Genomic DNA, 12,519 nt, shown 5'->3' with positions numbered 1-12,519 from the left:
AGACTTGAGGAAAGAGCAAGGAAGCAAAGGAGAAGGGTAGATCCATAAGTAGAGTCTCATTTCTGGTCCACCTAAGGTATAAAGTTCTTACATTGCTTATGGAGTGTTTAGATATAGTTTTAGGGCTTATTCTCCGTGTTTTGGTTCAATAATGGTGGCCTTTAGGATTTGGATATCCCTTGTGGAAAGAACCTTCAAATATAGAGCCACAAGAGGGACTCCATGGCATAAAGGTGCTAACTTTATGGCCATGGGAGTCCCATGCAACTTGTGAACCACTTTTTAGGGCCTTTTGAGCTAAATAACCCATGCATGGACGTAAAGTTAGTAACTTTACGTGATATATCGACCCTAGGAGACCGGCTCGATGGTTTGGAAGCATTGAACCTGTAACATCTTGAAAGTTAGGTATATCTCTTTAATCCTTCTTCTTTTCCAAGTTGTCAAAATTAGCCCAAAATAGAAAATGGCGACAAGTGGGTACGCTAGGCGTACTGAAGAGTATGTTGCGCGTACCCATGGACGTGCCTTTGACGTGGATCCTACCCGGTACGCTGGGCATACCATAGTTACACTGGGCGTAATGGGCCCAGACTCAAAACCCTAAATGAGACATGAGCACTATAAAAACGAATGCTATGGCCTCCATCTCAGCCACCATTTCCTGAGAGTGAAACCCTAAAAGAGCTAAAACTTCGTTCTGAACTTGTGTGTGTGTATTTGAGCTTGAAAGTGTCATTGTGTGCTTGTGAAGAAGAAAAGAAGACCTTGAAGAGGAAAGATTGGAGTCCAAGCTTCTAGATCCGAGCTAAACTGAGTGGGGAGCTTCTCACAATGGTAAAAAGCTTCAAACTTTACCACTCTTTTGTGATGAACATCATATAGGAGCATTTTTAGGGTTTAAGTCCCAAAGGTGGAGAATTTTTGAGCAAAGGAACTCCTTGGATCTTGATCTACCCCATTTTAGTGTATTTTGTGTTATAAATCCATAAAAATCCAATCTTGGACGTTAAGATTAAGTCATGCATGAGATTAGGGCTTAATGAGGAAAGAGGATATGTGTTTGAAGTGATTGGTAACCTTTACAGCCATGCAAAGGCTTAGAGGTTTCGATTTTATGGCTTAAGAGACAGTAGAGTGCCTGGATCTGAGATATGAGCTTATGCCTTAATCTATTCAGACCAAAAATCATGAAAGTATGAAACTGGGACTTACGTTGGGCGTAATCCCAGTACACGCCGCGTAGGGGGTCAAGTTCTCCGATTCTGGATGACCACGGAGTACGCCCCGCGTACAGAGCTGGTACGCGCAGTGTACCTCCCTACAGTTGACTTTCATTGACTTTTAAGGTTTGGTGAACATGTGGACTTTTGGACCATTAGAGGGGTCAAATGGTCTTTTAGCCTTCTGAGAGAACATAGGAAGGGATTAGTATAGCCTTGAGAGCCGTTATTGATTTGAGATAATTACTTTATGTGATTAGGCGGGGGCTAGGTCATTGTTTCGAGTTTGGGGATATCGAGCACGGGAGTTACTAGACATCATACGAGGTGAGTCTTCTCACTATACCTTACCTAGAGTACTAATTATGTGTGATCGGAAGGTCTTATGTGCTATGACGAGTATGTGATATATGTTTCTATGTGTTATGTATGCTATGAGTGGTATGATATGGACCAGAAGGTCAACATGGTATGGACCGGAAGGTCAACAGTATATGGACTGGAAGGTCAGCAGTGTATGGACCGGAATGTCAATATAATATGGACGGAAGGTCGACAGAGTAGGACCGGAAGGTCTACTGATATTGTGGGACCGACAGGCCCCTGAGACACATTGACCAGAAGGTCTCATAGAGCTATAGCCTCGAGTGGTTAGTTGTATGTACGTGGTATTTTGGGGGAACTCACTAAGAATTTATGCTTACCGTGTTATGTGATATGTGTTTCAGGTACTAGCGAGGATCGCAGGAAGGCGCCGACATGATTTGTACACATTGACAGAGGGTTTTGTATTTGAGATCCTGGGATATGTTTTACCGTGATAACATTTGATACACTTGAGTTTTGAGATGATTTATATGAGATATGTTATGTTTGAAAAATGAGAAATTGTTTTAAATTTTCACGTCGTTACAGAACCCGACTGGAAACGATTAAATGGATTTAGACTATGGGGGACTCGACAAGTTGTTCATACAACTCAACGAGTTAGGTTGCGATTCCCCAACCTTTTATGTCACTGGCCAAACTCTTCGAGTCTAGGAGATGACTCAGCGAGTTGGACATGTTTTTGGGTTTGAAGATTGAAGAACTCGACGAGTTGTGAGCAAAATGTCTCGACTCTTTATGAAGGGTAAATCGACGAGTTCATGAAAGAACTCGACGAGTAGGATCGAGATTTCATGGTTTTATGGATCATGGAACTCGACGAGTTTATGGACCAACTCGACGAGTTGATTCAACCAGGATGTTGACTTTGACTTTGACCATTGACCATAGTTGACCCTTAAGGGGGGTTATGAGTATGAAAGGGGTAATTAGAGGAGATTATTATGTGTAGGAGTTTGAGAGGAGTTGATCCCAGAGCCGAGGACAGTACAACTACTACGCGACACTCGAAGTGAGTTACCTTCCAGTAGGAGTGGGTCTAAGGCACCAATGTCGTTCCACTAGTAGGTGATTATAGTTGAGATGATTGTCTTTGTGATAATTGTCTGGTATGCCACTATCTGTTATGCTTTATGTGCTAGTATGCTATGTTATTATGTTGGTAGTGGTAGGGGTGAACTAGTCCCCAGTTACTTGTTGAAAGAGACCGAAGGGGAGACCAGCACCTAGATATGCTAGGCTGTATATGATTTATATGTTTTTGCTAGGGTATTATGTGGTAGTGTAGGGGGTGAAATAGTCCAAGGTTACCAGTTGAAAGAGACCAAAGGGGAGGCCAACACCCAGATACGCTAGGCAGTTACCGGTTGAAAGAGACCGAAGGGGAGACCAACACCCAGATATGTTAGGCGTTATGTGATTATATGGTATGTTGGTATGGTGGGGGAGCTCACTAATCTTTGTGCTTACGGTTTTCAGTTTTTGTTTCAGATACTTCGAAGGGAAAGGAGTCGGCACGGTAGCAGTGCATCACACACATGATTTTCTGCATATGAGATTCTTGGGATTTGTACTCTGACATTATTACTATCTTATGACATGCTTTTGAGACATATAATCTATGGTTTTTATAAAATAAGATAACTTGATGTTGTTTTCTATAATGTGTTTTATGAATCAAAAACAAATTTTTTGGTCTTGAATTTTGGGATGTTACACTTACCTTAAGGCCCAACCCTTTATTCTAGTCCAAACACTTGGCATTCCGATGGTCCAATATCTCTTAATCATGAATGCCTAATTATGGCCCACTTATGGCCCAATTTTCCAAATTGAGCCCAAGCCTTTCCAATGGACCTTATCCTAAAGCCCAATAATTTCCTTAGTCCATAAACATGTTTCCATTTGGCCCATCAATAAGCCACTCACCAAAGCCCAAAAGAAAGCCCAACTTATGACATCCCCAAAATCACGGCCATAAAAGACCAGTTTAATTTACGCTTTTAAAATGATTTCAGAGTAATACTTTGATTTAAAGAGTTGCGGAATTCGTTCCCAAAACAAAATATGATAAAATAAGATTTACCAAAACATTTCTTAAAGAAATGTATTTTTCATTATATTACAATACTCGGGATGTCATGTTCCGATAAACAGACCAAAAGCATAAACATTTCAATACAGACCTTACAACAGTTATTTACAACAACAGGTCTATAATCCAAAAATAACTTGACAAGTCATCCAACTTATACTCTGGCGCCACTACCTATAATACAAAGAAACTGAGTGGGTCAGGCTTGGGAGCCTGGTGAGCATATAGGGTTTTCAACCCACAATAAATAATTATATTTAATTCCACCAACCAACAATAACCCAATTACCCATTCCCGTTATTCTCACTTTATGTCCCTAAGACAACTAACATAAGGGACCTAGTCTAAGAATATTTCATCGGGGCGACAACACATGCTTCGGGGGTTCCTCAGCAATATAAGTCAAATAAGGCAACCATGAGGGGGATGGAGTACAGCGAATGAACACCCAAGTTCATTAACACCTACAGGTGGCGAGCCTGCTAGTGTTCCACAGGACTGTCTAGAAAAGTCTGTGGTCGTCATCTAAACTCCGCTAGATGACTAAATCAAAAACATCGAGACCTATCATCTTTTTATCACAAGAAAACTATCTACCCATATTCTACCCAACATTTTAGTAGATAAAATATACATTTTTATACATAGTTTAAAACCTGTATAATATGTTCATTCAAAGCACATTCCAGATAAAAGATAAGACATATACACATAACACGTATTTCATAGAAAAAAAATCATATCCATGAGACAGAAGAAAGTGAATATACATTCACACATATAACAACAAAATATACACATAACATGTATTTCGTATAAAATACTTCATAATTATGCGTTAGAAGAAAGTAACTACACACTCACTTGATCAGAAGATGATCAGACAGCACTACGGCTTGTAGAAGTAGTATTTTTCGGTAGATCTGGAAGATCTTCACAAAAACCAGACTCCTCGCGGGCAAAGCTTCGGCTCGGAAACTCTTTTCTTCTCGGGATCTTCGGGCTTCGGGACTCGCTTCGGGTCTCGGGATAATACCGGGGCTTCGGGATATTTCTTGCACGTAAATCGAGGTAAAACGGGAGAGAGGAGAGAACATAGCAACCCTAAACAGCTGGCCCTTCAAATCTATTTAGAGGGCAAAATCTGCCATTGCCACGTCGTGGCACCTTTTTCCACGTCGTGGGCTTGATCGTCACTGCATGCGTCATCGCAAGTTGCATTTGGGGGACTCCAGGAGGTGTCAGAAGACCTGCCATGTCGTGGTCTCTGACACAACTTTGGGGTTCGCGCCCCGAACTTCAGAAATTCATAACTTTCGCATACGAACTCCGTTTTCGACGTTCTTTATATCGACGCGAATGTGAGATTATGCTATCAAACTCTTGTTTAGACTCCGTTGGCTAATTTTGACTTTATTTTTAATATATTATAATTATATTACTTATATATTATTTTTAAGTAGGCCGGGACAGGAAAACTCCGTTCGAAATTCATAACTCCTTCATCTGAACTTTGTTTTCGTCTGTCTTTTTATCGTTGGACTACTATTGATGAGATCTTCGACTTTCGTTTAGATTGTTTCGGTTAAGAATCACTCGATCTCATATTTGAGTATTCGGGCTTCATACCGCTAAGTCGAAACTTCGGAAAATCATAACTTCCTCATACGAAGTCGGATTTGGGCGTTCTTTTTATGCACGTTCTCGGTTTAATGAACCCTACGACTTTTGTTTAGATCACTAAGGCTAGATATCACTCTATCTTAAATTCATATTTTACGTCATTCGGCGTCGTGCCGGTTCTGTCGCGAAATTTCGACAGGTCATAACTTCTTCGTTATAACTCGGATTTCGGCATTCCTTATATCTCCGGAATCCTTGTTTCGACCACTACAACTTTATGTAAAGTTATCGGGCTTATCTCACACTTTAATTTTGACACTTATTTTTATCCTTTATTAATTATATCTTTATAATTAAGTAATAAGCATACAAATACATATAATTCACATAATACTCAAATATTTCATCATTAATACTTCAAAAAGAGTTACAAGGGTTAACCTAGACTATTACATCAACGAAAATGCCTAGCCTGGAAACGCGGGCGTTACACAACTTGAAGCCCAAACATAATTAGGGTTTTCACATAAAATGACGATTAGGGTTAAGTGTTCTTACTTAAATCATTGAGGACTTAATCCATTAATTCCATCATCCCACTAGACCAATCATACAATGTAATCGGGCATTAGTCACAATTCCAATCCAACGCTCCAAAACATGGGTCCCGACAAGTCCAAACTAAAATCTCCAAAATTAGGGTTTTCTAAACCTTAATTAGGGTTTACAACTCAAGCACATGCCAATTGGGTCCAAGATTAACCTTTTAGATTAATTAGTGTTTAATAAGTCAGACACCACCCACAACCACCTCCGACAGTGGTGGTCGATGACGGTTCACGGCGGCAGCCACCAACTCACGGCGGCGATGGTGGTCTTTCTTCACTATGGACTAAGAAATGTTAATAAAATATTTATCAATAAAACATAAACTCAAACACCATACTACACACACATCCACCTACACACGGTGGCTGGTGGTGGCAAAGAGGTGGTACAAGATGGTAGAAAACGGCAGCCACCATGGTTGGCTGCCATGGTGGTTCGCCTCACCTCCAACCGATATGCCTCACGGTTTCTAGCAGCAACACTCGTAAAAACTCGACATGAGACCTCCAACCCTTAGCCACCCACCTGGCGACAGACAATGCTAGAGTTAACAGAAATGTACCCCACATCAAGCACACCGGAGGGAACAAAGGAAAGGGAGAAAATGGGTTGCAGTTAGCTTATCGAGTGCTTCTTTTGGCTCACGACCTACGCACGACGAACACAACTTCGACTCCGATCTTGGTGGCTCTTCCGGCTGCCCATGACATCCGACAACAATGTTATGGTGGTGTTTCAATGGCGAGGTAGCCGCTTGGCGGCCTTGTTTGATCGGAAAAACAAGAAGAAGAAAGGAGGCGGCTGAAAGGTCACACATGATAGCGGCTGAAGAGAGTTAGGGTTAGGGTTTGTAGATGCAACGAGGGGGAAGCAGGAAGTGATCTTAAACCCTGAGTCCATAATAAAACTTCAGTCCTTTTAACAAAATCAGCCCCTCCTTCACTGAGTATTGCAATCTAAATCCATAATTTACCCTTTAGCCCTTGCTTCCAAATATCTATTCAATATAAGTCCAAATGATACCATTAAGACTGTAAATTCCCGAATTTATAACATTTTACTCCCAAGGCTAACACTAATAAACTATTATGGATTGAAGGTTTCAATTAAATAATGATATCAAATATAGTTCTCGTCTCGGGGTTCATTTATTTATTTTATTTAATCTTACTCTATTTAATTTAAACAGAATGTTACATAAACATAATTTGTTAACAAAATTAGTCACTAGGACCATTGGTATGCTATGTTTTGTTGAAAGGGACCAATAGAGTACTAGGTTTACTCCAAAGGGAACATCCATGCAAAAAAGATTATTAAGCATTAAGACCACTTATGCAATTTCTATCTAAAATTTACAACACATTGATTAGTATTGTTGAAATCACATTTGACGTTCATTATTATTGGTAATTTGACCTTGGTTTATATATATATATATATATATATATATATATATATATATATATATATATGTATGTATATATATTTGTATATATACATACATACATACATATATACATATATACATACATACAATCCAATGTAAACTAATTATCTTTAATCTATTGCTAATAAATTTAATTTTTATAGTACTTGTGTTTGATTTTTATAAGATAAAATCTGTTTTCACGTTTTCGCAAGATATTTATGTTTTCGCATGAACCTACTTGTATATATATATATATATATATATATATATATATGGAAAACCATACAAAAACTCTATTTATTATACATGAGTGTTTAAAAAAACCATTATATTAATTTTATGTACAATTTAACCATTATTATTTTTGAAACCGGCTACCCTATCTAACTTAGTCGGTAAACCCTAGAGACGTTCTTATCACTGTAAATGGAATATCCTTTGTGACAACCCGGAATTTTTTTACTTTAAAAGCCAGTCCAATCAACCTTAAGTCAGACTCACTCCTGCTAATTTTCGGCATTGTTTAGAGTCTAATTGAGTGTTCAGAGCCCAATACACTCAAGGAATGAGTGCTAGGAAGTACCTGCTAAAATCACTGAACAATATTCAAGCCTCAAACACCAACACCACGAGTTCACGGCCACCACATTGGAGTTTACGGCTGTAAACTCCATGTGGGCCGTAAACTCACCCCATATATGCAAGTGTTGGCCATTTCTTTCATTTCTTTGCTGATTTTCCTTCAAACTCTCTCAACTATCATCACACCTTTCATCCTAGATCATCGAAAGTTGTAAGTATTCATCCGTTAATTTGTTGTTACATCTCTTAAACTTGCATCATCTCATGATTTCATCCATGAAAACCATGTTTGTTTTCAAGAAACACCAAGAACACACACTAGTGTTCTTGGCTAAAATCAACCCTTTCAAGCTTATATATCGTAAGTACACTACCCTTAGCTTGTTGTATACATGAATCAATCTGATTAGACCTTGAAATCACCAAGAACACATGAAGATCTTGAGTTTACGGTCCAAGATCTCCCTTGGACGTAAACTCAATATTGTTGATCAAATTAGACCTTAAACTCCTCTAGTGACCAAGCCCTAGACCTTGAACCTTCATTGGATGTTGTAGGATCTTAGAAACATCAAGAAGTATGGATTAGAAGAGAGTTTATGGCCAAGGATCTCCCAAGGCCGTAAACTCCCTATAAGGGTGCAATGTTGCCGTAATTTCCTTCCTTGTACTTAGAACCTAGACTAGAACCAACCACCATTGAGATAAGGACCTAAAACTTCGACTTTGTGGAGTTTGCCATGGGTTTACGGCCGTAAACCCACTAGGGCCGTAAACCCTGGGCCGTAAACTCCAAGGGGAGTGGTCCTTAGGCTGTAAACTCCAATGCAATGCATTTCAACCCTTAGATGCAACCCTAAGTTCTCATAACACTTGAATCAAAGTGATTTCCATAATTTAGAGTGTTTATACTTGTTTAATTAGTGTTATAATCACTAATTATATACATATATATATATATATATATATATATATATATATATATGTCTTTATATGTTAATAGGATCAGTGTGTGTGTTCAAGTCTCCACTTGACACCTAGCACCTTGTCCGACACTTCCATCCAATCCACTCACTACAAGTGAGTTCATACCCCTATGTTTTGTCACTTTCCACTGTTTTAAGGGGGGAGAGGGGAATACAAGTCTAAACACAAGAAATTGTGTTTATAATATATAATACTCTTTAAATGTTGTAAATGACATCAAGTCATCAAAATGCTTTTAAATATTGGAAAATGCTTTTAAATGGTTTTTAAACTCTTTTAATATTAGAAAATGCTTTTAAATGTTTTATAAATTCTTTTTAACTTATGTTGTGTTTATTTGATGTCTATATAGATATAGTTATACAAGTAGTGTTTAAAGGACTTAGGACTGACTACCAGCCCTAATCCCTTTTCCTTGTTTGGATGCGGGTTTAGAGTAAGGTTGTTTGTTCGAATGTCGTTTAAATATTACTAGTATATCATGTGTATGTATGTAGATATAAAAGTTCTTGAAGTCAGTTTAATACCTTAGGTAGCAATGGTATTCTTTCAGTTCAGTTCAGTCAGTTAGATACAAAGAACTTACTAGTAACTATAAGGAGTATAGTTAGAGAGTCAATGTTCATTACTTGGTAGATCAATACGTTTCACTTGGTAGTTCATGGAAGTCATAGCTGTACATAGAGATATAATACTTGTTAGTTATCTATTCAGAAAGTATGAACAATAATACAAACTAAACTTAAGGAACTTAAAAAGGTACATCTTCCAATATACCACACGTATAAAAGGGGTACCCGGGCACGGTACCATACCTTCAGTTAACATGGGTATGAGAGCATTGTACCACGACACCAAACATAGGTGGGTACGCGCACATAGTACCAATAACCAAACATAAAACGAACATAGGTAGTAGTTTCTATGATTGCCTAGTATGTACCAAAAAGTTATGTACAATGAGAAACTGATAGACGGCTGAATATGTGAACTCTGTTTTGCCTTCCTTTTCCTTGTTTGGATGTGGGGGTCCGACAGGATCGCACAATCAATTGTCCGTCCTTTTTTGATTATGTATAATAAGTATGTACTATGTCAATCACGAGACAGTCTTTTCAAAGTAGTAATCAGAAGAACATAATGATCATTATAGTCTTTTCGTAGTATATTTATTATACTATGAACTGAGACTGAACTTGCTATTTCAATAGCATAATATCCAATACAGGAATGGTTTTATGAGATATAAAACTAAGTATGCTATTCCATAGTATACTTATACATTCATTAAGTCGTACTTTTGGAGGGTTACAAGTTAACTATTCCATATCACAGTACGCCATCCTTCAGTATAACGGTTTTAGGGGATAAAACCACAGTTCAATAACAGTTAGGGAATAAGGGTTTTCCTAGGTTCATGGTAACATTTTCTAGGTATTCTAGTAACTTTTACTAGGAACTCTAGTTCATTAATAAGGATTCGTGAGAAGGTTATTATTATGATTCCCTCGCTTATACATTCCCAAGTTATATATGACGAAGATCTGGTAGACAATAGAATGCGAGATTTCTAACTCAATTTCTTTTCCTTTTTGGATGGGAAACTAGGGTAGAACCACACATTTTATTATCCGCCCAATCTTGATTATATCATAACATGTATAAGCTAAGTTTTCATAGATAATAACTCACCACTTAGTTAGAATCCGTACATCATAGATTACTTTTAATTATAACTAAAATCCTTCAGTTTATACGTAAGGTTATATATAATGAAGACTAGATAGATTGGAGATTGTGTGAACCCAATTTTACTTTCCTTTTCCTTGTTTGGATGTGGGGGTACAACCGAATCACACAATCGACTATCCATCTCGTATTGATTATATGCAAGTAGTATAAACTAAATGATTATAGAAGAAATTGTTTTAGTATTACTTTACTTTTAAGGAAACATATGGTTTTCTTGTCAGCCTTTCAAACTTGTTCAAATGTCAAAGAAGTTTTTTACTTTAAACTAAATCTTATGCACTCACCAACTTTATAGCTGATACTCGCTTTCAAAATACTTGTATTTAAACCGGAGTTCATGAAGACGGAGCAGTAGTTTCTTGTTTTATCTTTTGATACTATTATACTATAACCACATGAAATGTTTTGATCTCGATGTAAACACTTTTACATATATATATATATATATATATATATATATATATATATATATATATATATATTAAAGAATGTTGTTGCTTTGATTTCTATTATTCAATTGTTGTGATACTACATATGACGTCCTCCACCCCCGAATGTTTCCGTCGTTCCGGTTTTGGGGTGTGACACCCTTCGTGTACACAGTAACCATGTAAGGATACAATATTCTTGTGTTAAGCTAATGATAATGCTTCCACTTCTTCTACTTTGAATTCTCTAGCGATTAAACCCCCTTCATCTTCCTTAATAAATTTCTGTAGAAACACATCCAACTCCAAGAACAATTTCAAAGAAATGGAGGAAAAAACTAAACTTTTATTACTTTCTTTACTCTTTCTGCTTGCAGTTCAGGGTGGCGCTGGAGGTATTGTTGGTGGTGGAAGAACCACCATAAATGGGTGGTCAAACTCAAACACATCGATTCTCAACAATTCTTACATTGCCCTCCAATCATGGAAGTCAGCCATCAAAGATGACTCTAAAGGAATCTTGAACTCATGGGTCGGGTCAAATGTTTGTGACTACAATGGAGTTTTCTGTCAAGATTCATCAATTACAGGGATAGACCTTGACCATGGTGGTCTCAAGGGTATTTTCATAAAAGAACTTTCCCTTCTTAAAGACATGACTCTCCTCCACCTCAACAACAATAGTTTCATAAGAACAATCCCAGATAGCTTAAAAGACCTTTTTGCCCTCACTGAACTTGACCTCAACAATAAGTCGATAACCAATTCTCCAGACCTTTCCCTACCATAATTCTCTGAATCCCAAATCTCATTTATCTAGAACTTAGATTCAATCTTTTTTCAGGACCCATTCAAGACCTTGTATTCACGAAAGAATCTTGACGTAGTTCTACTCAATAACAACAATTTCGAAGGTCAAATCCCACAAAGTCTAAGAAATTCCCCTGCTTTGGTAATCAATTTAGCCAATAACAAGTTGACAGGTGACATTTTGATTAGCTTCGGGTATTCTAGTTCAGGATTGAAGGAAATCCTGTTCTTGAACAACAAATTAAGAGGTTGTATCCATCGAGGAATTGAGAATCACTAATCTTGTTGAGTTATTGCTTATAGAGGAAGGAATGACGTCGGTGAAGGTATTGTTGCTGACATTGAGAGCAATCAGGCTTGGTGTGGCCTGGAGAAATGCAGCTTGAATCGTGCCATTGAAACAATTACCAGAGAAATTTAGCGATTGGATTGTAGGAGGCAAGATGTCCAATAAATGTCCAGAAAACCTATTGTAGCTTACGTCAACGATGCGAAGGTTGTTCATAAAGGAAAAAAGTCAATCGAGGAGGGGTCCAGATAGGAAACTACACGACAGGTTTAGGAGGGAGAGAGTGTTGAGAGATTGAAGA

At 37.8% G+C, this 12,519-nt stretch overlaps 1 pseudogene; it reads left to right on the top strand.

The window, feature by feature from the left end:
• Positions 1–11,444: 11,444 nt before the first annotated feature.
• On the top strand, positions 11,445–12,209 carry LOC145066897 (leucine-rich repeat extensin-like protein 4; annotated as a pseudogene).
• The last annotated feature ends 310 nt before the right edge of the window (positions 12,210–12,519 follow it).

This window comes from Lactuca serriola, chromosome 8, assembly GCF_051521515.1.
Source record: "Lactuca serriola cultivar US96UC23 chromosome 8, Lser_US96UC23_V15, whole genome shotgun sequence".
Taxonomy (NCBI): domain Eukaryota; kingdom Viridiplantae; phylum Streptophyta; class Magnoliopsida; order Asterales; family Asteraceae; genus Lactuca; species Lactuca serriola.
Note: the sequence above shows the minus strand (reverse complement) of the source record. Positions and strands in the feature narration are given on the sequence as shown.